General features: G+C 42.1%; 1 long non-coding RNA gene across 5 annotated transcripts in view; it reads left to right on the forward strand.

Moving 5' to 3' along the window:
• The window catches only part of LOC123791032 (uncharacterized), a 563,175-nt gene that overhangs the window by 366,461 nt on the left and 171,092 nt on the right, over nucleotides 1-25,622 (forward strand). The window contains exon 7 of one of the 5 annotated variants that reach the window (XR_006779268.2): nucleotides 18,196-19,277. The exons of the other annotated variants lie outside the window; for them this stretch is intronic. This is a non-coding gene — a long non-coding RNA (uncharacterized LOC123791032). Of the gene's footprint in view, nucleotides 1-18,195; nucleotides 19,278-25,622 lie in introns of those variants that run through there. 5 annotated transcript variants of the gene reach the window in all.

Consider the following 25,622-nt stretch of genomic DNA (forward strand, 5'->3'; position numbering starts at 1 on the left):
GGTTGCTCTATTTTCAACTTTTTGATGAACCTCCATACTGTTTTCCAGAGCAGCTGCTCCATCTTGCATTCCCACCAGCATTCTAAGAGGCTTCCCCTTTCTCCGCATCCTTGCCAACACCTGTTGTTTGCTGACTTGTTAATGTTAGCCATTCCGACTGGTGCAAGGTGGTATCTCATTGTGGTTTTGATTTGTATTTCCCTGATGCCGAGTGATGTTGAACATTTTTTCATGTGTCCGTTGGCCATTTGTATGTCTTCTTTGGAGAAATGTCCATTCATATCTTCTGACCATTACTTGATTGGATTATTTGTTCCCACTCACATTTCTATGTGAGCTTAATCAGCATGTAGCTGCCACTTGTCTAGGATGAAAATAGGCATTGGTCAGATTGGCAGCATCTGGTTGAATGGACAGTGGGGCATCTCATTGTAAGTTAATGGATTGACTTTGTGATTAGAATTTGGTTTTCTACGTCGCTTGCTTAGTACAGAATTCATCGACGCGCTAAGTATGGACATGTATGTGTTTGACAGTACGTTTTCGGTAGGATAAAATGGCACATGCGTACATTTCTGTATTTGTGGAAGTGATGAATATGAGTCTAGATCTAAAAAGGTGACCAAAGGGGCTCCTGGCTGGTTCAGTCAGGTAAGCATGTGACTCCTCATCTTGGGAGTTTGAGCCCCACATTAAGATGTAGAGATTACTTAAAAAAAAAACACAAACAGGGGTGCCTGGGTGGCACAGCGGTTAAGCGTCTGCCTTTGGCTCAGGGCGTGATCCCAGTGTTATGGGATCGAGCCCCACATCAGGCTCCTCCGCTATGAGCCTGCTTCTTCCTCTCCCACTCCCCTTGCTTGTGTTCCCTCTCTCGCTGGCTGTCTCTATCTCTGTCAAATAAATAATAAAATAAAAAATAAAATAAAAATTAAAAAAAACACAAACAGACATTTAAAAAAACCTCCAAAAACCTAGGACTTTAAAAAATATATATAGCAAAGATAAAGGGCCAGGATGCCTGGGACACTTTGACATCTTCTTTAAATATGATTTAAAATTTTTTAATGATATTTTGAGTATAATTGACAACGTTACAGTAGTTTCAACTTTACAATTTAGTGATTTGACAACTTTATACATTAGGCTATATGTTCACCACAAGTACAGCTACCATCTCTCCTATTACATTGCTATTACGTATTATTTATTGACTGTGTTCCTTAAGCTCTGCTTTTATTTCCATGACTTACTTGCTCCATAACTGGAGACCCATATCACCCCTCCCCTTCACCCATTTTGCCCAACCCTCTGGCCTGCTCCCCTCTGTTAGCCATCAGTTTGTTCTCTGTATTTATAGTTCTGATTCTGCTTTTTGTTTGTGTATTCATTTTTCCTAGGTTCTGTTTATGAGTGGAATCATAAATACAATTCAAATTTATGTTGGTGGAATTACTATATTGGCAACACGAAGCAGACCCACATAGGAACAAATATCCCAAATCATGTATTTCGGAGGGCTATTTGTTTCAGTAAATGTTTTGAACACGCTTTATTCCTTCACCAAGTATTTATTGACCCCCTTCACCAGGCTAGGAACTGAGTGAAGAGATGGGACATTGGGCAGAAGGTAGAACATTCTCAGTCAAAAGAGCAGCCTGTGTGGAGTATCTGAAGTGAGAAGAACATGACGAGAAGGCAGAGATAGCCACAGGAAGATAAGGAGGGCAAACTGGAGAAGTAGCAGAGCCTGGAGCTGTCCCTGGTTTCTGTGACATTCTTTGAGGAGTATCCTTTCACGTCTGGCTCTACCGCAATGTACATGAATATATTTGTTTTGCCTCTCTCCCATCCTGAGTACAGAAGAAGTTCACACTGGCAGTGTACCCTTTTCTCACTTGTGTGGTCAACTACTCCCTCTCAACAGGTTCCTTCCTATTGACTTTAAAGCTTACGGCGTTCTCATTTTACATACAAACAACCCACCCTTCCTCGTGTCCATATCCTCCCACAGGTATTGCTGTCTTTCTTCCTCTTTATGGCCAGATTTGTGGAAATCATAGCTCTGTCTTCATGTCCTTCCATTGCCTCTCTAGCGTAGCTCTTTCTTCATCCTTTCATCAAAACAGCTTTTCCTAAGTTTACAATGACCTTCTCTTGTCAATCCCATGGTCGTCTTCTGCTTGGTCAACTTTTTTTTTTTTAAAGATTTATTCATTTTAGAGAAGGTGCGAGTATGGGGGGGTGGACAGGAGGAGACACAAGGGGAGAAAGAATCTCCAGCAGACTCCCCACTGAGCATAGAGCCCAACTTGGGGCTCGATCTCATGACCCTGAGATCGTGACCTAAGCCAAAACTAAGAGTTGGCCCCTTAACTGACTGCACCACCCAGGCACCCCTTAGTCGGCTTTGAAGAGCATTTTAAGAAGTCCTCATTTTGCACACTAACTCCTCTTAGCTTCTAGGGTACTTCGTGTCCTCTGTTTCTTCATATTAACATTTTCAGATTCCTCTGCCATTAATCAGTTTTTAAGTAATTTTACCCTCAAAATCTCTCTTCTGTTCTACTCCCTACTGTCTCCAACATTAGTCTCATCCCCTTCCTTGGCTTATTATGAGAGGTAGCTTATGACAGGAGGCAAGAGTACCTGGGGTTGTTTTCCAGTCGTGTGATTTAAGCAAATGGCTTTAACTGTCTAATGGTTTCATGATATGTTAAATAAGGATCATTATAATATCTGCCTCATGTAGTTGTTGTAAAGATAAATGAGTTCATTTATATAAAGTGCTTAATAGTAGATGCCCCTCGAATGTGTAGCTACAGTTATAATATGTGAATAAAAGCAAAATTTATATACTCTAGATACTTATGTATTCAATTGTTTATAAACATCTGCACTTTCAGCTCTGAAGACACATAAGACTCAATGTATCCAAGATCAAATGCATAGTTATTCTGGTACTTCATCCCCAGAAAAAAATATCTGATCACTTCTAGTGTTTCCTGTATCAATGAGTAGCTCAACCATCCCTCATTTGCACAAGCCAGGAAAGTAGATTCCCATCTCCCATGATCTCTCTTTTCTGTTTCCAATTTATCACCAATCCCTTTCAATCTGACCTATCAAATTTCTGTTCAAATCTTCCATTTTTCGATATTTCCCCTTCTCCCACCCCAGGTAGAGATACCACCATCTCTCATCTTGAGTGCTATAAAAAGAGGTCTCCATGCTTTCCCTCTGTCTACTCATTATCTCCAGTAAATTCTTCACCATGTTGGAAGAATTATAACTTCAGAGGGCAGCCCTCATGATCTCCCCTTTGTTTCAACTCTCTCCTTAGCTTCCTATTACTCTTGGGATAATGACCTAAGTCCTTTGCATGGTCTACCAGTCCCAGCCCCGAGGCCTCTCCAGTCTCTCTCCCATCCTTTCTGTTCCTTGTGCTCCATTCACACCCATCCACTACAGCTACTTATATACACTTGGCTCTCCCCCACCCGACACTTTCACACATGTACTTTCCCATGTTAGAAAGCTCTTCCCAGTCTTCTCCCATTTCCTAATTCATTTTTCAGCTCAAACATCACTTCTTCAGGAAAACCTTCTCTGACCTTGTATTCTACTTCAGATAACTATGTAATAAACTCCCATAAATTGTATATTATCCTCTTTTGGAGTATGTGCCTCAGTTTTTCATTGTCGTTTCAAGTTGGGGGGTTCCCAAGACCACCTTTAGGTCCAAGGATTTTTCATAAATACTGACAAGACTCAAGAAAGCTGGTATACTCAATGGTTATGCTTTATTTTTTTTTTCTTTTTTTTCTTTTTATTTTTTTATTTATTTTTTTTATTTATTTATTTTTTTTATTAATAATGATTTTTTATTATATTATGTTAGTCACCATACAGTACATCCCCGGTTTTCGATGTAAGGCTCGATGATTCATTAGTTGTGTATAACACCCAGTGCACCATGCAATACGTGCCCTCCTTACTACCCATCACCGGTCTATCCCATTCCCCCACCCCCCTCCCCTCTGTAGCCCTCAGTTTGTTTCTCATAGTCCATAGTCTCTCATGTTTCATTCCTCCTTCTGATTACCCCCCCTTTCTTTATCCCTTTCTTCCCCTACTGATCATTCTAGTTCTTATGTTCCATAGATGAGAGAAATCATATGATAGTTGTCTTTCTCTGCTTGACTTATTTCACTAAGCATTATCTCCTCCAGTGCCGTCCATGTTGTAGCAAATGTTGAGAACTCATTCTTTCTGATTGCTGAGTAATATTCCATTGTATATATGGACCATAACTTCTTAATCCAGTCATCTGTTGCAGGGCATCTCGGCTCCTTCCACGATTTAGCTATTGTGGACATTGCTGCTATGAACATTGGGGTGCATATGGCCCTTCTCTTCACTACGTCTGTATCTTTGGGGTAAACACCCAGTAGTGCAATGGCTGGATCATAGGGTAGCTCAATTTTTAACTTTTTAAGGGACCTCCACACTGTTTTCCAGAGTGGCTGTACCAACTTGCATTCCCACCAACAATGTAGGAGGGATCCCCTTTCTCCACATCCTCTCCAACAATTGTTGTTTCTTGCCTTGTCTATTTTTGCCATTCTAACTGGCGTAAGGTGGTATCTCAGTGTGGTTTTGATTTGAATTTCCTTGATGGCTAATGATTTTGAACATTTTTTCATGTGTCTGTTAGCCATTTGTATGTCTTCATTGGAAAAGTGTCTGTTCATATCTTCTGCCCATTTTTTGATTTGTTTATTTGTTTCTCGTGTATTGAGTTTGAGAAGTTCTTTGTAGATCTTGGATACCAGTCCTTTATCTGTAGTGTCATTTGCAAATATATTCTCCCATTCCGTGGGCTGCCTCTTAGTTTTTCTGACTGTTTCCTTGGATGTGCAGAAACTTTTAATCTTGATGAAGTCCCATAAATTCATTTTATCTTTTGTTTCTCTTGCCTTTGGGGATGTGTCATGAAAAAGGTTGCTTTGGCCGATGTCGTAGAGGTTGCTGCCTATGTTCTCCTCTAAAATTTTGATGGATTCCTGTCTCACATCGAGGTCTTTCATCTATTTGGAGTTTATTTTTGTGTATAGTGTGAGATAGTGGTCAAGTTTCATTCTTTTGCATGTAGCTGTCCAATTTTCCCAGCACCATTTATTGAAGAGACTGTCTTTTTCCCACCGGATGTTTTTTCCTGCTTTATCAAATATTAGTTGCCCAAAGAGCTGAGGGTCCATTTCTGGGCTCTCTATTCTGTTCCTCAATGGTTATGCTTTATTACAGTGAAAGGACACAGATTAAAATCCACAAAGGGAAAAGGTGCATGATTGGAATCCAAGAGAGACCAGGAATGAGCTTCTAGTTGTCCTCTCCTGGTGGAGACACATACAATATTAATTCTGTTACCAATATGTTGTTCTCTCAGTAATGTAAGCCATGTGTTGCCGACCACTGGAGCCTCTGTATGCAGGGTTTTTTGGGGGGTCGGTTGTATAGGCATATGGTACCTTATTTACTCAGTCTGCAGCTCCCCAGAGCTCCCCAGATTTATACGGTGTGCTCCAATGCTTCAGGCTTACAAAAATTGGTGCTCACTCACCATGAATCTCATTGTTAAAATAAACTGCTGTGACCCAAGCCCTCAGGTGTTCAAAGACACTTATCTGGTAAGATACTCCAAGGAGTCAAAGGTCATGTTTCAGTTGCCAGACCAAGGACCACTCCTGAAGATTTGGAAAATGTACAGGGCGTGAGAGCCAAGGCCTGCCGCATTACCCTTTCCTGCACACATCTCCGTAGTGCTATTATTATTTCCCAACAGACTACATAAGACCAAAATTGGTAACTGTTTTTACCCAGCATAGGGCACCAACTTTATAATGGTTCTTGACCGATAGCAGGTGCTCTGTAACTATTTATTGACTGAATGAAACCTACTTTTTATTGTCTTGATTTCCTTCCCTTCTGTACTGTGTTCTATGTCTTTCTGTTCTGTTTGCGTGTACTTTATGGAGTTTTGTCATGCATCTTATGCCTGAAGTTACTTAGTGCTATTGAATGATATGTAGTAAGTATCTAAAATATGTACTATACTCTTCTAACTCCCAATTATATTTTATATCTCCACGTATTATATTACCTATATTTTATGTTATTTTTTTAATTTAAGATTTTACTTATTTATTTTGAGAGTAAGAGAGAGCACAAGCCAGGGGGAGGGCCAGAGTGAAAGGGAGAAGCTGACTTCCTGCTGAGCAGGGAGCCTGATGTTGGGCTGGATCCGAGGACTGCAGGATCATGCCCTAAGCTGAAGGCAGATGTTTAACTGACTGAACCACCCAGGCGCCCCTATACTAACTACATTAAAAAATTTTTTTTAAAGGCAAATGGTTTGCACATTTTTAAATATATAGTGAAATAAATATAGTCAATGTATTGAGTTGTGTGGTACTTATATCACCAAAGTTATTTCTAAGAGAAGTATTGACTCAGCATTTGTCTGAAGAATTTCAATAACCAAGTCATGCTTAACTTTGGAGACACTGACTATGTAATGAATTTCATTCTGGCTATATCAGAAATAAAGTGATAAAGTCCCCTGGAACAAAAGGGCATATCCCTTTTTTCTCTGTAAGGCAGAATAGCGGAAATGTCTTCCTGCGAATCCTCAACATCTTAACCTTTATGGTGTTCATAACATCTAAATAGTTGACTCTACCTACACTCTTTCCCTGGCCAGGAGACAAAAAGTAGCAGGACTGTTTTTGCCAATGAACTTGAATAAATCTGCTTTCAAAATTTCTTGATTGTGGTAGTGTTGGCTTGTAATTCAAAGTATAAAGTAAGTACCTGTGAATCTATATTAATATGAAAAATGATTGAATAAATAAATGGAAGAGAGGAGACCCCATGCTGAAGAATTCCAAATAATTTAGGTTGATATTCTGCCCACAGAAAGGTGGGGAGTAACTCCCCACTCCTTAATTGGGGCTGTGCATAGTGACTTCCTAGCTTCGGAAAAGCACAGTATGGGAAGTGGGTGGGGCTGTGGAGCAGGAGTAACTGGATGGTGGAGAAATGTGCCCAACGCTCCCACGGCCAGATGATGAGGGTTCATATCCACAGTTCAGGGTGTGTTCATGGTATGCAGCCTTACTGTAATGTAGTGAGGATGGAAGGACCCTTCACCTCTGTGCTTTTCCTCCCCCAAACCCATAACCCCGGTCAGACTGCGAGGAAAGGCCAGATAAACCGAAATTGAAGAGCATCTATCTATATAGTGCCTGAGGAGTACTCAAGATCATAAAAACAGAAGCACGTTTGAGAAGCCCATAACCCACGGGCACCTAAGGCCACATGAGAAATGTAATGAGATGTCCTGAATGGGATACTAGAACAGAAAAAGGATATTATGTGAAAACTACGGAAATTCAAATAACGTGTGAACTTCAGTTAATAATACTGCATCTGTTATTCATTGTGACACATATAAGATGTTAATAATAAGGAATCCTGGGACTGATGGGGGATTCTGCCCTACCTTTTCCATTTTTTAATAAATCCAAAACTATTAGAAAATTTTTAAAAAATTTTAAATCTTAATCTGTGATGGAGTCTTTCTGATTTAATCTCAGTGCTATTTTAATGAAATTTGCTTATTATCAGTTTTATTTGTGTTTGATCAAGAGTTGCCTCCAGTTGACTGGAGCTTAGATTTTTTAAGGTGATGGTCATAAGGTTGACTTTTCTACAATAGACATAGAAACCATTCTGTCATTGTTCAGTTTGGGGGAAATAATTCTGTCCTTTGTGATTATGAATTTCTTACAATTGTTAAAGAAATTTTAAAGGTTCTAAGATGTTGTGAGTCACAGTGTATCCAGGGACAAAACCATTAAATTAACTAAATAAATTGGCATTAAAGAAATACAACAGTATTTTTGAGAGCATGAGTCCAGACAATGTGTCTGTAAGATAGGCTTTACAAACTTAGTTTGATTAATTTTTGTTTTTCTGAGGATATGATTCTTTTCTGTAATTATCATTCTGTTTTTCCTGACAGGCCATCTAATACCGGCCGCCGTAAGCTCCCTGTGAATTGAGTTATTCTCAATAATACTCTGTATTATGAAGGCATTATTTGAATGGCTGTCCACTGTGATCTCATTATTTGGAGCTTTACATAAAACAGGTGGTTCTTCCATCTCATGAACGTTTCTTATTACCTAGAATTCACCATCTTGTTGTCTGTGGCCCATCATACCTACCCCCTCACAGACGTGGCTCGATCCTCCAGTTCGCCCTTGTCTATCTGGCTTCCCATATACATCTTGGCCATTTCTTTCTGATGGTCCAAGGTCTCTTGTTTTCAGACTGGATCAGGGCTCATGCTTTATGGTTATGTGTTTATTTACACTGATTCATTCCCAAAGGGCTTTGCAGCGGCTAATTTTGTTTGACTTTGAGATGACCCAGACAACTCTGATTCCAACTCTCCTCAGCAGGCACAGGGCTGAAGCTCATCTCCAAAGAGCAGGCAGCCATGATCTGTTGATCCGATGAGCCCAGTGCTCTCAAAGGTGCCAGTCCACGGGACCCAGATACTCAGTGTGTGACCTGTTTGCTCAGACCTCCTTATCTTTTTGCATTGAGATGGTGCTTTGAACGTGACCTATCATATATGACTAATCTGGGGTACAGCTTTAGAGTCAAATAGAGCAAGGTGCAAATCTTAACAGGTGTTAGCTATTCCATTTGAGGAAGTTGCTTAATCTCTGTGGGGTGAGTTTCCTCATCTGTAAAATGGGAATAGTAATAGACTGGCAGAGTTGTCGTCAAAGTTGGATGAAAATTTTCTTTTTTTAAAAATTTTATTTATTTTACACATAGAACAAGCAGGCAGAGAGGCAGACAGAGGGAGAGGCAGAAGCAGGCTCCCCACTGAGCAAACACCCCCTATCTGGGACTCAATCCCAGGACCCTGGGATCATGACCTGAGTCAAAGGGAGACGCTTAACTGACTTAGCCATCCAGGTGCCCCAGAGTCTGATTCTTTGATTGGGTTTAACTCCCTCACTTTGTCTTTAGCCCCTTCTCGCTGGCTCTCGACTGCAGCCAGCCTTATCTCAGCCTCACGGGCTGATTTCCACCTTCACATGTGTTTCTAGTCACTGCGTGGTTTGAACAGACTTGTCAACTTTTGTGCCCTGCTCTAATCGTTTTTCAAACTCAATAGGATGTTATTTGGATAATCCTCACTAGCGTGCACATGTCATTAGAAGTGTTCTGTTTTCTTCCTTGCATTTTGATGTATGTTGTTTTCATAATAACGTGAAGAACTGTGCCGACCCAAGAGTGGGATCTGCCCTGGATTTGTATTGGGTGGGTTTGGGGTCAGGTAGGAGAGGGGAGAAAGAAGGAAGACATACTAATGGAGTCTGGGGCCCGGCTGCCTGAATTTGTAGCCTGCCCCCCATCTATTAGCTGTGTGGCCTTGGTTGAGTTCCTTACCCTCTCTGTTATTGCTAGTTCCTCACCTATAAAACAGAGATAAGTTATATCTAACTCATAAGTTTCCTAGTGAGGATTAAATGTGGAGTGCTCACAGCACTGCCTAGCATGTATTAGGTAATAATTAAGTGTTCAATATTATTACAATTATTCTTTTCCCAAAGTTTCACAACATTTACTGCATCAGATAAATCTTACTGATGTGGCTTGTTTCAGCCTTAGTAGCTTCAAACTAATAAGATTGTCTCTGTCTTTTTAGTATACCCATATAAATAAATGTATCTTCTCAAAGTAGTCACACTGAGAAATGCTATGCTCATGTCAATATGTCAACATTAAAAAAATTATTTTAAAATTGTCTTGTGTTCTGCAAACATTGTTCTTTTGAATATCTTCATATTGAGCAAATCTTTGTTTTTTATAGTACCAAAAATGAGAGCCAACTCCATTAAATTTAAGCAAATGACCTATGTTGATAATCTTTCCACAGATTTTTATAATTTCATGTACTTTCATAATTACATAAATTATGTAACTTTATAATTTCAATAAAACATACATGCATAATATCCATCTACATATAAAATATGTGTATATTTGAGAGGGAGAGTGTCAGGAACCAGCATTCAATGTACACGGAATCATTTTCATGAACAAGTCAAACACTGAGCCACAGTTAACTTTTAAAAAATCACACAGAATGTCTCTTATTTTCCAGAGTATTTTTCAAAAGCATAATTGAATTCTTTTCCTTAGGGAATGAATTCTACATAAACCATTCAGGCAAATGGTGGGACACATGAACATCTCTTGTGTTTCTGGAATTGTTGCTTTTTTCTTGCCTTTCATATTTTTACATTCCTGCGGACACTGTGACATTACAGCACTGATCTTGGAGGAGCTGTAGCAAAGACCATCGGATGCAGGGGAACCGTGCTCCAGGGAGATGCTCTGTCTCGCTGAGGGTCTTGGGCGTATGCCTGCTTCCTCCATTGTTTGTGAAACCTTTATTGCTTTTGCAGCGGGTGAGATATCTGCATGCATTTGGCATCCTAAACCTGGCCATTTTATTATCTTAAAGCTTCCTCTGAAAGTCTGTCTCACAACTTAAATGGACATGTGATCATCTGTGTTAATTTCATCTTTGAGTCCCTATTGGTGACAATAAGCTAACATTTACAACTTTTGTTCTTATCAAATGCCATTAGGCACTTCATTATGTAATAGTTTCTTACCTATGGATGTTTTGCAAACAAGTAGCAGAAAGCATCAGTCCATGTCCCCACTGTGGCCTATGTCTGGACTCCATGGGTGTGGCATAGCCAGGGCTTCTCATTCTGGCTCCCTAGTGTGCTGCACGATCCTTGCTATGTAAGCCTGGGGTCTTGAGAACTTGCTTGCTGACTCCCTAACAGGGATCTGGGGCTGAGGCTAGAACAGGGAAGGGGCTTACAGAGAGAAAAGCAAGGCCCAAGCTGGGCTTCGTTTCCAGAAAATGAAGCCCACTTTTCTCATTTTCATTTTTAATTCTTGGATCTAAGAGAAACATTGCAGGGGCTAATAACCTACTTAGTGAAAAGATCAACTTTGTGTTCGGTGAGGTTAATGTGAGGTGGTTTTGATGAGTCTTAGGGTGTCACGGTGAGGTCTCCAGGTGAGCTGGTCTTCCGTTGTGTCCATTTGACCTTGTCCCCTCCCTTCTCACTAAGTATAACTAAGAATGTGGATCGTATTCCATTGTGAGAACTGATTGACATCAAGCAGCTCTGTTGTCATGGGTCTAGTTTAAAAAATGTGGAAGAAACTGGATCTTTTCAATCTAAAGGTTCTCTCTGTATAGTTAATTAAAGACATTTTAAGAAGACATTTGGATTATGGAGAAGTGATGATATCACATTATGACATTGATTTCATTCCCTAACCCAAGAATCACAGTAATTAGCTCAGCTATTCAAAACCATTATTTTATCAGAGGGTAAAGATTGGAGGACTCCCAGTCTGGCTTGCCTCATTTTCCTAATTGGCATATCTTTTTAAAAACAACTGTGGACCCAAGGAACTTTTTGATCTTTCCACGTGCTGTTCACTTGTTTTGAAACCATTTAATGTAAAAGTCTGTAGGAAACTTTATCCAAGCATTCATCTTCTTTTCAATGCCCTTGTATTAAGGAACAGATTTTAGAAATTCAGTTAAAATCCCATGTAAACATTCAGTGCTCAGATGCTGAGCAGCTCAGGGTCCATATTGTTGAGGTCCTCTGCATTAGAAGAAGCTAGGGTTGGAAAACAGTTCACTGCTCGCCTACGGGGTCACATAGCAAAGAAATACCTCCTGACAAAATGGGTACTGCAACCCAGAGCGTTTTTTTTTTTTTTAAGTTTTTAATTATTTATTTGACAGCACAAGTGGGGGAGTGGGAGGCAGAGGAAGAAAAAGGCTCCCCTGCTGAGCAGGGAGCCTGACGTGGGGCTCGATCCCAGGATGCTGGGCTCATGACCTGATCGGAAGGCAGGTGCTTAACTGACTGAGCCACCCAGGCGCCCTGCAATCTAGAGCTTTTGATTTCCAGTCCAGTATTCTCCCTGCTAGGCAAAGCTGTTTTACATAATCAGAGGCATTTCTTTCAAAGCAGTGCTGTTGTGATAGAGGAAAAACAGCGGGTGTACTCACTGTGTTCTAGGGAGGTGTGCCTTCCGTGGGGGTGATATCTTCCCACGGAAGAGATCTTTATATTCCTAAATACATTCCTGTTTCCTTCAAGGATAGTTTGCTATTTTGCCTTACCTTTGTATGTTTCCTTCATACCATAGAATCTTATATGCGGCAACCCCAAACAACATAAAAGGTCAAATAATGGTGCACAGCCCCATCCGGTGATGACTACAATGTGATTTACGGGGAACGCGCATGCAGGGAGGCACAGGGGAGCCCAGGGATTCACCAGTGTGATGTATCCACTAAGAAAGCAAAGGCTGGTTATGCTGTGCTCATTGTGGTCTGGTCTGCTAGAAGGAGAGAGGTGGTGGTACCATTAACGTGGACTGTCCACACTCTGGGCCATTGTGCTCTGTTCCCTGTGACACATCCTTCAGAGAGCTACCAATAAACTAGAATGAATTCATAGGCTAAGAAATGAGATGTTGAAGGGAGTAGCAGTCCCACAACAATGGCTAAAGAAACTGCACCTATTCCTTGGAGAGAAGGAAAATCTGAGTGGGCGATGATACATTTGAATGGACCATCTAATATTTGAAGGACCATCATATGGAGAACGTTCAAGACTGGAGCTCCCCAACTTCTGAGTTGAGGGCCAGGAAATGGAAGGTCCAGAGAAGCTTCCCCCAATGTGGAATCAGACCTTTTGGCTCAGGGCTTTTAAATAAACAGTCTATGGTGTTCAGAAGATGGGACGGCCAGTCTCCCTTCCAGGGGACCACATCTTCAGGCACTGGAGTGCTCCCTGGGAGCCTGGCTGGTTGCGTGGAGGGGCTATTTTAAAGGGCAGCATTCACAATTCAGATTTGCACTTGGACCAGATGACCTTTACGGTGCTTTCCAGCACCTGGGGCTTTACGATTCTGTTCCTCTTAGGCACCAAAGCTGAGTATGTGTCACATTGTTTAAACCGAATACTGAGAATGGACAGGAGTGCAGTTTGGAATGTTGGTGGTGCTTCCATCTATTTTGTGTTTCAATTTCTGGAAGCGGTCTTTGTCTCGGAGGCAGTGTGGTCCCTGACCTTCTGTAACATTTGGAGCACAGCCACACTGTCTTTGTTTACTGTAAAGAGCATGGAAAACCTGACTTCCTTGCAGTTCTCTGCCAAGTCTAAGGTCAAACCACTCACAGGTGAACAAACACAGTCCTTCCACCTTAAAGTTGCTACTCGGCCCCTGTAAAATGGAGCAGGGTCATGATACTGGGTAACAAAGAGGGGGAATCCGTGCTCTGCCAGCAGCCAGCAATTAGTCACTTTGTCAGGCTGCTTTGTTGAAGTGCTCATCTTAATTCAGTGTCCATTTGGGGGAAGTTAGAAAACACGGCATGCCATTCTCCGTCCTCTAGCAACCTCAAAGGAAGCCTGGAGACCCTTCCTCTCCTTCATCATCAGCACTATCATCATTACTATTTCCCAGGATTGCAAAGTTAAAGCATAGCATTCTTATTCACTTATGGAACCTATGAGTAACACCAATGGAATATTCATATCATCCAAGCTACTTTTTTAAATTTTATTTTATGGGAAGACCTCAAAGTAGCCTGGTTGGGTTGATTTCCTCTCAAGAAGGCATATACATTTTCTTTTCTTTTCTTTCTTTTCTTTTTTTCCCTAACCTCTGCTATTCTTTGCTGTCTTCCAAAGCAATAGTTCCCCTTCGTCAAAGGATTGGAAGTGGCTTCCAGGGTGAGGGTATTGTAGACTCTTTAAGGTCCTAGACTGTGTCTCATTCATTTACACCCTCCTGTGCATTACACACCTTCTTAAGTTAGCAGATCCACATAATGCTTATGAGCGAGTGTCACGCAATCAAACAGTGACCTCGTCACATTGTCTCCATTGACTCAAAATCACTGATTTGCAAGTTCCAAGGTTTTTTTTAAATATCTAAAGGTTAATTACTAAAACCGATCTAAAGCAGTAGAAATAAAAACATGTCCACCATAAATTCACTTTCTTTTTCTTTCTTTCTTTCTTTCTTTCTTTCTTTCTTTCTTTCTTTCTTTCTTTCTTTCTTTTTTTTTCTTCAAGAATGCAGGAATAAATTAGGGTTTGGATGTAATTTTTTTTTTTTTGTCTCTAGTGTAAGCAGGCTCTTGAAATGCCCTAGTTATATCCAACATTGCTCTTGAACTCCACTTAGAGATGATATACTAGCCTTTTACTAAAATATATCTGGGTATTAAAAGCCTAATTCTTTACTGCTGATGAGAAAGATTATTAGCACTCCCCCCCCGCTATAATATGAGGCAATAACACCCTTTTTTACTTCCAGAGCCAGAGGCAGTATGTCATATTAACCTCCATTAACTGCCTAAGAAATGAGGTGCGTTCGTTAATTTAGTATTCTGGTTAGCTAAGATAGTATGAGAAAGCTGATCAACTTCCCTTTGTTTTGTGTGTTTTCCCTTTGCTACGTATAAAAAAAAATAAAACAATGGTAAAATCTGTAAGGGCAGCATCTGGATTCGGGGTTAGAGGTGGAGGAGGTGGGTCTGCAGCCAGTGGGCATGGACTAGAGTGGCAGGAGGGGGCGGAGCGGGCATCCCCTCATCTAAGGAGGCTCGAAAAGTAGATCCAAAGCATGTGGTGGGAGAACCCGTCATAGAAAATCCGGGCCAAAGGTGGAAAGAGGAAATAAAGTTCACTTCTCTGTGTATAATTTCCTGATGGACTTTTCCCCCTTGGATGTTCTATGAAGCACCAAGTTCTCTGTAGAGTTTTCCCCTTCTATATAGCATCGCTTCTCATTTTCCCATTTCTACCTCCATGACTTTGCTTTACTCATTCATCATTTTTTAAAAATGCATCAAGCGAGGAGCTAGCTATTGAGGAAACAGAGATTAATGACATGACTCCTAAGCCCCGGGAACGGCTTGCTTTCTTTATCCAGGCTTAAAAAAAAAAAAAAGTACAGTCAACTTTGCTACCATCGTTCTCCATGAATCCATCTCGATTTTTCTTTGGCACTGCCAAGAGTTCAGGCACCATCCCCTATAGTCAGACTATTGAGGGAGCCTCTTTTTTGTTTTCCATCTCTCCAAGCTCCCTCCTCCTCTATGGATCTCAGCCATGACTACCAGACTCCGTATCATGCAATTTGGTTGTTCCCTTGGCTTGTTCTCAACACAGTCCCACTACTGCAAGACTAATAGCTTACCTGAACCAAATGGATCCTTTCACGCACCCTCGGGTTTAGTTATGTCTTCCCCCTCTTCTGGTCCCCTCCCCCATGGTGTGTCCAGCTCCGAGATCATCCAGCAAGGTGGTTAAGAGTGTGCTCAGTGGCCTGAATGATCACTCGTGCTGTCTTGGACAACTTCTTTCCCCTCTCTCTGGTGTTTCTGTTCTATATCTTTGAAAAGGGCAATACTTCTGTCCTGGGATCATGAAGATTAAGTGGGCTCATGTATGCAGATTCTCAGAGGAGACCCAGCACATAATAAGTGCTGGCATTTTCAATATTGTACTTGCTGGTTTTGTTATGGCCCAAACCTCACCCCTTTTCCTGGCCAGACATCTCCAAGCTCACTATAAATCTCAGGATTCCCTAGGGTACCTTTCCTGGCATCTAGGTAGAAGTCATGCCTCCCTTCTCAGCCTTTCTCTCGCGCTACTTATCGGATGTTCATTTAGCAGGCCGACTTAACACTTTATTTATTTATTTATTTATTTATTTATTTATTTATTTATTTATTTATTTATTTATTTTTGAGAAATACGACTTGAAGAGAAAGCTAGCAGTTCATGATAGTACATGGCTAGTGCCAGTAGAACATGTCCCACGGGTTCCACAGATAAGACCTTCTCGGAGGGCGGGGATGGTGGCCCACGTTTCTTTGTTTCCCTTGCAGCGCTTTATGCCTTGTTATTAACAACAGCAAGCCCAAATCGTTATGCTTTTCCTGATTCAATGGATGGCGTATTCAGATGCTCAGGAATAGATTAATCTGTACAAATAGTGTACACTCAGATAACAGGGCGTCTTCTCTGGGAGCAAATGAATGAGATAAAATTAGAGCCGTCTTCAGTTTTGGGCAGAGCATTGTCCAGATCGTGTGGACAGGGGCTCTGGACATCACAAACGAGGTGGTTTAGCAGGATTCCTTTGGTGGCAGGCCATCAAATGGTCCGGAACGCAAAGAGGAAGACCAGAGAGAAGATTGTTGAGGGTGAGGGCCTGAGTGCCTGAGCTTAGACTCTGGAAATGGGGAATGGAGAGGAAATCTTACATTCGTGGGAGGTTTTGTAAGGAAGGAATCCCCAGAATGTGGGAGTTCTTAGAGGATGATGGCGAGAGAGTGTAAAAGTGGCTGCTTGCTTTCTTCCTTGCTAACTTCGGACTATCCAAGTTGAAAGGAGGCTGTCTTCAAAGGAAAAAAGGATGTGCGTAGTTACTAGATAGTGAGCCCATGAAGGCAAGGACCATGTCCATCGGGCTCACCCCTGATTCTCGGTGTTTAGAACAGTCCCTGGCTCCACCACGCAATTAGAAGCTGAAAAGTGCCGCTCGAATGAATTTCATGGCCTCCTTCCTTGATATCTACACCATCGAAGAAGCCATGTTCTATCTTGCCGCCTGTTTAACAATTCTCTGGTTCTGCTTAGCTGGCACGATCAGTTTTTCTAAAAAGACCGACTTCTCACATCATGGGCATGCTGTCCCAAAAAGGCAACTTAATTCCTAAGTAAGGGAATCTACAAGAACCCTGAGGCCATCTCCTTCCTACACGCCTTATTGTAACTATTAAAACATACCTGGCCTTGCAGCCCTCTGCAGAGAGGTGCTCCAGAAAGCAATTGTTTGCTCTCACCCTGCTGAGAAGTAGCAATATCCGCGTGGCTTAAGGGCTCTAGCCGCAGCCACGAACAGCCTTAGAAAAATATCACCACCATTTGCCAGCATGAGATGCCAAACTGCAAATAAGAGGCATGTCAATTCAATGAAGCAGAAACATTTCACTTGTTTTTAATGATTACTTGTGGGAGAACTTTATTGTCATGTGTTTGTGTGCCTGTAAATAAGAAACTGCAATTTTTGAAAACGATGAAAACCATCTCGTCTCTTCTCTCTACAAAGGGACAGGCTTTTCCCACTTGGGTGAATATTTGCCTGCGCCACTTGCCGAAGAAAGGGAGCAGTCTTGGCAAGCATTTTATTAGTCTAAAAATAAATTATTCAGATTGCAGGGAGAGATAATAGAATTGGTTTTCCAAGCCTGATCATGCTATGAAGACATGGTGTGTGCTTTTCAGGAATCCACTTACGTGGAATCAGCTTTGACTAATACAAACTAGAAATAATCTTGCTGCCATCCAGCTAGTGTCTGTGGTACAGCATCCTCAGAACGTCTTCGAGCATCCGTGGTGTCTCTTGTCTGCGTAAGTGTGCATATGGGAAAGTACACAGGCATTCACCAGCATTTCTTCAGAGATGCATTCTTCTCATTGTTCTTGTAAGAAAATTTCCTCGTGGCAAGCGCGAGCGGGGCACGTCTCACTTGGAGATTTGTCTCCCTCCTACTCCCCCCTGCCTCGGTGAAAGAGTTGACCACATCGGCAGCCGACTCCAGTTGTCATGTGGCTTCTCATGTGATGCTGGGGCGGCAGCACTTTGGAGCAGAGCCTTTGTGACTCGGCACTCATGGACAGTAGCGTTCAGGGACAGAAGAGATTTCGGAGGGGGCGGGGCAGCCAGTAAACAGAGAAATGTCAGAAATAAAAGTCGCATGAAGTACCCTGATCTATGTATTCCTTTTTATTTTTTATTTTTTGAAATTTGATTTTAACTCTTGCTTTTTTTTCCTATGGTTTGTGTCTGTTTTTTGTTTTTTTTCTTCCTACCCCCGCAGGCGCTGAGCTGCGCTGTTTTGTGTTTCTTTCTTTCTTTCTTTTTCCTTTTTTTTTTTAAATTCTGAAGCCAGACCGTCTTTCCTCACAGCTCCAGGGCTGCATCGCTGTGGGCACGCCAAGCTTCCCTGGTTACCTGAGCTGCTCTGCGGCATCTCCCGCGCCGGCTTCGCCAGGGTGCACCGGAACCCCGAGTCGCGGTCTGCGCCGTGCCGAAGAAGGACCTGCTCCCCAGCTCTGGCCGGGGCCCCTCGCAGCTGCAAGAGGGTGACGCTGCCGAAGACCCGGGGTGGGATGGATAGAGAGGACGCCACGGACCGGGGGCCGGGCGGTTAGGAGTCCATACTGTGCCCGCCGGTCCTGCGCGGGGCGAGGGCAGCAACAGCCCCTGCCGCGGGCACCCAGCTTGGGCTGCTCCCAGCGATTAGTCTGGGGGGAGAACCAAGCCGAGATGTGGTGGCATTTTCCTTGAGTGGAGCTGAAGATGGATAAACCAGGTATCTGCTGTAGCTGCCTGGCGAGGCAGAGCTGGAGAAAGGCAGAGTGAGGGGAGCGCATGAAAAGCAAGAGGAGGTGCCGGATCCCGCTTGATTGTCTGCCGCTTGGTCTGCATTCCCATTCTAGGGAGGATGGCATAATTTATAACCCAGTACATGGATGGAGGAACTGTAAATTGTAGTCTGGATGTCCCCGGTGCTGTCAAGGAAGAAACTGATGGGCTAGGTGACTGTACTGTGTCCCCAGAGAAAAGAGCAGCCTTGCAGCATGGATTTGAATGCATGTGCATGCATGTAGGGACACGAAAAAGAAAGATTTCTAACCATTTTACACAGGAAGTCTGTCACTTTGCTGGATCGGGCTTGATTGCAGCTTGTATTTTCAGCTTCAGCTCAACACCCATTTCCTGACTAGCTAGAGAGCATGGCCAAAGCAGCTGCATGCAGAATTTTCTCGTTAATGTGAAAGCAAGACCCCTCAGCTTTAACTCCTTGAAGTTCTGAGTGCTCTGTGCTTTGCTAGGACTGATTGTGGGGTTTTGTTTTCTTTTTCTTCTACAAATCCCTGTAAACACAGCTGTATTCAGTATGGTGAAAAATTCTATCCTGTAAATAGAAATCTGATCAATTTAATCAAAATAAATGTATCCCAGATGACTTTGAGACCAGCTGGCTACCACAGGCTTCAGATGCTAAGTGTTCAATAGAGATGAATGCAGTGTTCTATTTTACATGTTTTAGAATTCCAGGATCAGCTTTTAATTAAAAAAAAAAAATCCTTTTCTAAGAAAGAGAGGTGGTCCTACCCGTTCATAGCTCAATGGTTAGGCACAGGTGCGGGATGCTGGGCGTGAGATTTGGGGGTCTGTGGTGTTGCATTTCGAGGGGCGCGTGACCTGTGGCAAAGTATGGCCATGGTCAGTATAGAGAAAGCGTGCATCTAACTTACTGTGTGGAGAGGCGAGTGCCCTCAGAACAGCCTCTGCTGAGGTTGGGGGAGGCGCTTGAGGCCGGTTTTGGACTCAGATGAGTGAGCTGTGGTGCTCCAAGCCCAGCTCCGTCGAGTCAGCTCAAACCTGGGGAGGAGGAGCTTTCCCAGTTGTCATGGGGAGCTCTTCTGAGACGCCTGTCTGGCCCTGCCACTGTTTGTTACTATTTCTACAAAGGCCACTCTGTGTGTTGGATTATGTTTGGCCAGCTGTTGATGCATTCCTGCGGGCGGGGTTGGGTGGGGATCTCATTACTGTACTTCCAAACTGTAGATCCGAGCGCACGGAGTATAGGGGGGAATGGAAAGAAAGCAAACCGGAGAATCTGATCACTCTCACCGCTTTCTCCAGATAGTCCACGAGTGAATCCAGAAAGGCTTACAGTGGAAAGAAGGGAAGAGGGAATAACGGGGCTGAAGGAGGTGGAGGGGGGGCGGCGATGGGGGACGGTGGCGGGGGGGGGGGGTGTAGAATGAAACTGAGCAAGCACATAAGAGAGAAGAACAGACTTAGAACTTCAAAGCTGCATAGACAAGCAGAATGTCAGCAGCTTGTAATTAGCGGCTCATGGTTGCGTCAGTGACTGGATCTCTCCAAGAATAACTATGTGATGTGTGCCACAAAGTGAAGAAGATAGTCATAACTAAGTTATCAAACCCGGTTCAAACAAGGGCAAATGGATTAAGGAATTTTCTCTGTTTGTAAATCAAATACTGATGGATTACACTTTTAAGACTTGGTGAATTCTGCATAATTGAAGGCTGAATTCTCAATTTGTCAGGGGGTATATACGTTCATGAAATGAAATGACCCCTTAAAGATTCAGATTAATCATGCAAACAGAACAGCAGGGCAGTCCCCATCGGTTCAAGGTACTTCCCCCCCAAAACAGCGCCTGCCAGTCCAATCCTGCATCCACACGTAATTTCTGTGCATTCAAATGGAGAGTAATCAGAGTTACATTCCAATACATATGGTCAGTTACCTTCTACAATTCCCACGTTAGAGCTCAAAAAACAGCTGCGGGGTTCTGATTTCTGTGGCTAGCCCCCGTCTCAGCCTATAGGGACCCTGGGCTGTCTTGAAGGCAAACAGCAGTCTGTTAGTAACCCCCGGGGCAGTCAGGGCACCCCAATGGCTGAGATTTGAAGGCCACGGTTCACAACCCCCCCGCGCTCCCCCCCCAAGTCTCCTGCACTTGGAGATTTTGGTGGGAGCAGGAGGCCCCACAAAGACATGGTGGGAAGAGCTGATTGGTTGGTAGGCTGGGGATGTTTACTCTTGTTTTCGGTTCTTCTCCACAGCATTCATTTTGTATTTGTATTTGTGTTCACGCCACACAATTACTCCTGACCTGCTTTGTTTCTCTGCCCGAAGAGAAGTCCATTTCAGTTCAACCCCGTGCATTTGGCTTCCTGGGTAATACACGCATATGTATCGCATTACCCGTGTATGCATTTCCCTTTTTAATGTGAATTAGGGAAAATTGTAGGCAGGGAAAGCTGTGTATATTAAATCAATAGCTTTTTGAATCATATGTAATATAATTTAAATATACTTACGTTGAGGTTGCCAACGCTGACATTGTCTAAGCCCTTTTAATTTACATCTTCCATTTAGTCGAGAAGGGGAACCCGCCAGATCAGAATAACGTATTCTGTGCACCCAACAGGGTGGAAGACATTATTTTGTTTGTGTTAGTTCCAACAGCTGGTCATTAATGCGGTCCCCATTTCTAGAGTGAAGTGGTAGTGAACATGAATGCCTGCTTGATTAATGCTGCCCCTCGGAGGGTCCTTCACCCCAGTAGCCACGCTCACGGCAGAATAATGTAGCATGATGTGATTCCACTCTAACAGGGTAGTATGTCATTGTGTCACCAAGCAATTGAGGTTATTACGGGGCAGGGCAGACAGACGGGACAGTGGGGTTACTAGACCGTAGCATTTTTAGAAATACAGGCCTGACCTACTTAGAGTTATTCTCTCTGGCTGGCGGTTGCATGGAACATAAAGTCTCCTGATAGGCTGAGGCTGTTGCTAGGGGGAATTAGCATGAATTTTTTTCCACACACAGACTCAGTGACTGAATGATAAAAGCTGACTGGAATTAAAGAGATTTGGTTTAGTATTATACAGATTGATCTGCCTCGTTTTTCTTTCTCGAGTGCAGAGAAAGGGTGCAAAACACAGATTTTGCTTCCATGGGTTTGACCTTCTGGCTCTCCCCTCCAAGAGGCAGGAGCGGAGAAGGAGAAGCGGGACAGTTAGGAAATTTTGGTTCAGCCCTTACTGGTGGGGTCACTGAAACGGCGTTACACATTGCAAGATTGTTAAGCTTAAAGACTGCTGGGAATGACTAACAGAAGGTTAGATTATTTTTCCTCTTGTGTGCACTAAGCTGTTTTGAAGTTGGGCATGCATCTTTCATGCACTGTATATTTAAACTCTTTCCCTTTTGGGCTTGAACAAAACATTTATATAAATTCTTTTCTATCCAAACAGATTGAAGCTTGCAATCTCTGGCTTGTTTAAAATAAGATAGTAAGGATTCCAGATTTAGACGGGAAAATATATATATACCCTTTTTTATTACAAAAATTTTTTTTTCTGGGCTATTTTGGGTTTGGCTCATTTTTCAAAAGCCAGCCTGATGTTTAGGCTCATGGATAAAACTTAACTGCTCCCACCCCACCCCCTTTGCTTCACAATGTACAGAAAGACCTAGGTTTTTCTCCAGAAGAAAGGCTACCTGCAGAATTTATCTGGAGACTGTTTTTCCTTGTTGCTGACATAAGCACTGCATGTAGAGAGCTCACATAATCAATTTTATAAGATGACCCATTTCCCCCCCTACTCCTGCATTCTCCAAGTGTCTGTGTGTTTGTGATTTTTAATAGATCTTTAAGGTAAACTGAAAGTCCATCAGAAGAAAAAGAAAAGCAATGAATGTCTAATCAAGAATACTTTGATTTTTCTTGTTCTTAATTATATACTATCTGGGCTTAAATTGTAGTGTCCCTCTGTTACCTTTTACTGCTGGAAGTAATTATTATCCTGCCTTTTTGATTTGGAATTAATTTTTGTAAGAACATGCTGTGATATCACAAGTAAATAAGAAGCTTGGCCACATAAGGGAGAGGAATAATGTAGATTCTTATGCACTTGTACCATTGGATTTCATGGCCACATGAAAAAAGGCGAGAAAATGTAGGTGTGGATTTTGCTTTTCGTTTAGGTTTTTAGAAATATTCGTAACTGTTTAGATATGTGTTTATTTCCACTTACACCAGAGACCACAGTCAAAACAAAACAAAAAAATGCTCTGATGGTGTCAGAGTCAAGAAATCCATCAATCTTCTTCTTTTTTAAACCCAGCAGTATTTACATTTCAGCATATAAATATGGCTTATCAAGCTAAAATAGAGTGTATTTTCTGATGACTGATATTTCATACCCTCACTAGCTTTGAGAATCTCCCAAATAGCATTTATTTGTAAAGGTTTTCAACCACACTAACAATCTTTCTTAACTGAATAAAATGTCAATTTATATTTGTTGAATAAAAGATTACCTCGGTGTGCTGCTCTTTCTGAAATGAAGCAATTTCATTTCTTTCAGCAGGCATTTTAATTCTTCTATGGTCCCTTCTTTGCTTAGGTCAATGCACAATCATTTAAGTTCAAAGTTCCAGAAATAAAATGCCATTTTAAAATCAATTAAGGCAAAACGTTAGCATAAGTTCATTAACATTTGTTAAGGACAAATGCCTGATTTATATGTTAAGTACAAGCCTCTGTCCAGCCAGGTACCTAGTCAAATCGAATATTTATCGTTTGATTAATAATAAATTGATAACACTGAAATTGTTCAGTGTGAATCTTATTTGGTTGGTTAGGTTGTTAAGAATTTTTCATTGCTGTGCTTTCCTCCATTACCAGAGAGGTAAATATCAGGTGGTTCAAAAGCAAAAACAAGCCTATTTTAAGTGTCATTTGTGCTGCCTTAGCTACAGTCAAGCTTAATTTCTATAGTCAAGCTTAACTCTGATAAAGTATGTCCAGGGTATTAACTTCATCCACCGCCATTGATTAGAAAGCCGAAGGAGCCATCACACTCAATCCTTTCGTCAATCACTTCTTCATTACGTAAGTATTTACTTTCTGCTCACATAGGAGGCTGGCTTCTCCACTTATAAGGTTCAGTATGGACCAGTGAGTTGTGGGGATGTTGTTGGGTAAGATGAAAAAGGAACATAGCAGTTGGTTGTTGTGGGGCATCAAATCCAGTTAGAACTTGGCTTAACCCATTTCCTTTGCTGAGTTCTGACACCTAACGTCATGTAATCCTTATGACTTAGGGTAGTGCTGGTGATGCCAGTACTGCGTGCTTGGAGATGATCAGTTCTCCTAACCTCATGAACAAGCTTCCTCTCTTCTGAGCCATCTGAATACTTTATAATATCGGAGAGCTGGGGCGCCTCGGTGGCACAGCGGTTAAGCGTCTGCCTTCGGCTCAGGGCGTGATCCCAGCGTTATGGGATCGAGCCCCACATCAGGCTCCTCCGCTATGAGCCTGCTTCTTCCTCTCCCACTCCCCCTGCTTGTGTTCCCTCTCTCGCTGTCTCTATCTCTGTCAAATAAATAAATAAAATCTTTAAAAATATATATATAATATCGGAGAGCTAGCAGGAAGCCAGGATGTGTCGATTGTGAAGTCACAAAAGCATAATGTAACCCAGATTTTCGACTTTGTTATTTAAACAATAGTATGTCAAATACCATTAAGTTCCCAACTAAACATTACCTGGACCCACATGAGTCACTGTAAAGGGTTTGGTTTGGTTTTCTCCCTCTTACCTTCAATCTTCCTCCACTCCTTGAAGTGTGACTAGGTTACCCTCTTATGTGGCCACCCCTGAGTTTCCCAAGCAAAGGACTAAACAAACCATATTCATGTTTTTCACTTCTGTGATCCCCTCTGTAAAAAGTCAAACTTTGACCTGCCCGACTTCCTCAGGGTGACACCTTCCGGGCTTCCTTTACCCCAAGTTCCTACTTTATCAGAGCAGTCATTACATGGTCCTTTGTTTGTCTGTTTCTTCACGAGTCTCTAACCCTTTCTTCATCTACGTGCCAGCTGCATGGATGCTGCTTCACAAATATTAGTTGATTAACGAATAAATGAATGAATTAATGGGAATGTAGAAGTCAAACTGAAGAGAATAATGACTTCTCAGTGATACAGGGTAGGGCACAGCAAACCTCTTTATTAGGAGACAGACCGCCACTACTCAATGTAGCTGGTATAGGGAGAAAGCAGCCGTAGACAATATGTAACTGAATGAGTGTGGCATGTTTCTCAATAAAACTTTATTTACAAAAACAAGCGATGGGTCAGATCTGGTCTGTGGACTACAGTTTGCTGAACCCTGGTGTAATTTTTACCCATGATATTTTGAGGATGTGATTGCATAGGACATGCACACTGAAGATCAAGATACTGAAGAATTTCAAACAACTAGAAAAAATTAAGACAAAGGGGGCAAATAATATTTTTTGAGATGAGAACTTGTTGCTAGTCCACCAAATTTTATTCCATTGGTGATAACACAAAACAGTTGATTACAAAAGTCAAAGATGAGAGCAAGGATTGTTGTCTTTCTTAAAATATAATGCTATTATAATCTGATGCCTAAACAAGGAGAGCAGAAGGTTGCTACTTCCTAAAATTCTCCTCCTCCTGCTTCTTACCCAGGGACAGGAGGAGGCCCTACCTCTGTTCGAAGAGCTACGCCAATAATCAAAAGGTGCAAAATGGTAAATCTGGAAGCATTGCCAATTCATCTTGCTATTGTTGACAGATTCTTTTAATCAATTTAAATGCTGCATTATTTCAATGACCCAAGTCAGGTCTTTGCTTTTCCCACCTCCGTCCCTTTACCATTACATAGTAATTAACCGGCACTATTAGAAGTTCTGCCTTAACACGTTTTCACCCTTTCTCTTGCTACATTGAGGTCTCTACTCTCTT

The sequence above is a fragment of the Ursus americanus genome, chromosome 32 (assembly GCF_024610735.1).
Source record: "Ursus americanus isolate L20-20 chromosome 32, mUrsAme1.1.p, whole genome shotgun sequence".
Taxonomy (NCBI): domain Eukaryota; kingdom Metazoa; phylum Chordata; class Mammalia; order Carnivora; family Ursidae; genus Ursus; species Ursus americanus.